Here is a 1,555-nt window from a genome sequence, read left to right on the forward strand (position 1 = left end):
TCTGCAGCTGGACTAGTAAGTAATTGCAGCTGGCTGCTTTGTCTCGTGTTGTCGCTCTTACTTGATGTTTGACTGTAAATTTGTCCACTCACTAATTTTAATGAACATAAGTTACATAATTATGACAAATACACCAGTACAACTGGCCATATTTATAACAGCGGTACTGCACTCTGCAACTACACTGAACAAAAAATCTAACATTTAACACTTTTGTTTTTGCTCTCATTTTTCATGAGATGAACTCAAAGATCTAAAACATCTTCTATATACACATAATAACCATTTCTCTCAAATATTGTTCACAATCATCTGTGATAGTGAGCACTTCTCCATCCCACCTCACAGGTGTAGCAAGATGCTGATTAGAAAGCATGAATATTGCACAGGTGTGCCTTAGGCTGGCCACAATAAAAGGACACTCTGAAACGTGCAGTTTTGTTTTATTGGTGGGGTCTGCGGGGAAAATGTTTTAGATCTTTGAGTTCAGCTAATGATAATGGGAGCAAAAACAAAAGTGTTTATATTTTTGTTCAGTGTAAATTCTAAAAAAAAAATACAGTAATGTTGCTTTAACTAGGGAGCAGCTGGTGTATGACTTTAGTATACACAGAGTCACATTTGTAGTCATAATCATGTTAGCTCTCCTGCTGTGTTTGATGCAACAGGCCTACTTAATAACACAGACACCATATTGAAACTTTTCTCCTCATTCTCAAGCGCACAGTTTTACATTTTTATTACAAATAACGAGTGAGTCAAGTTTTTAAGTTGCACATTTCACACATTTTGCTTCTTCCTTAGTTTAGTGCCCCTTTAAGTCTTCAAGAGGAGAAAAAAAATCATTTTTTTTGCTGTATCCGCCCCTGGTGAGAACGTGCCGCTGTGAGTCAAATGTCCCCATCAAAGTGACTTCATCTGGGGTCACTAATCCGAGCCGTGTCGCTGTGCCCGGTCCCTCATGTGTATGTTATGTAAAGAATCAAAGCCGAGGTACTTCAGAAAAGTTCTGTCACAGCTTGAAACTACTTAATATTCATAACGTTAGCGCGCATCACCTCAGCAGACAACCTGTTTACTGACCCCGGTGCCATGAACTTCTACCTGTGCGCTGTCTCACCTGGTGCTGATCGCTCGCTTCCTTTCAGGGTCCGCACTGGAAGTGAACTCTTCCTCCTCCTCCGCCCGCAGAACCAAATATTCAACAGATTGACTCTGAGGTGAGAAGAAAGCGTCAAGCTGCCTTAAAAAAAGAAATACAGCCGGATGCGGAGTGATTTTTACACAACAGTAAAAGCACAGAAGAGTTTGAAATGGGAAAAATATAAAACTGTTATGTTATGTTATGTTATGTTATGTTATGTTATGTTATGTTATTACAATTAGATATGTGTAATCAGGATAAATACAAAATTTGAGTTTGGAAAAGTATCTTTGCATTAGCAGACACACACACACAGAGATTGGCATGACTGATCAAATCACTAAATATATCAAGTATACCGTCTGTAATCAAATCAGAATCACTTTTATTGACACGTATGTGTACAAATAC

General features: G+C 38.5%; 1 protein-coding gene across 1 annotated transcript in view; it reads right to left on the reverse strand.

Moving 5' to 3' along the window:
• The window catches only part of LOC109138417 (membrane progestin receptor alpha-B-like), a 6,677-nt gene extending 5,435 nt beyond the window's left edge, over positions 1-1,242 (reverse strand). The window contains exon 1 of the mRNA XM_019258446.2: positions 1,121-1,242. The gene's annotated coding sequence lies outside the window, so the exon portion shown is untranslated. The remainder of the gene's footprint in view (positions 1-1,120) is intronic.
• Between the last annotated feature and the right edge of the window lie 313 nt (positions 1,243-1,555).

This window comes from Larimichthys crocea, chromosome XIII (genome assembly GCF_000972845.2).
Source record: "Larimichthys crocea isolate SSNF chromosome XIII, L_crocea_2.0, whole genome shotgun sequence".
In the NCBI taxonomy this organism is placed as follows: Eukaryota; Metazoa; Chordata; class Actinopteri; family Sciaenidae; genus Larimichthys; species Larimichthys crocea.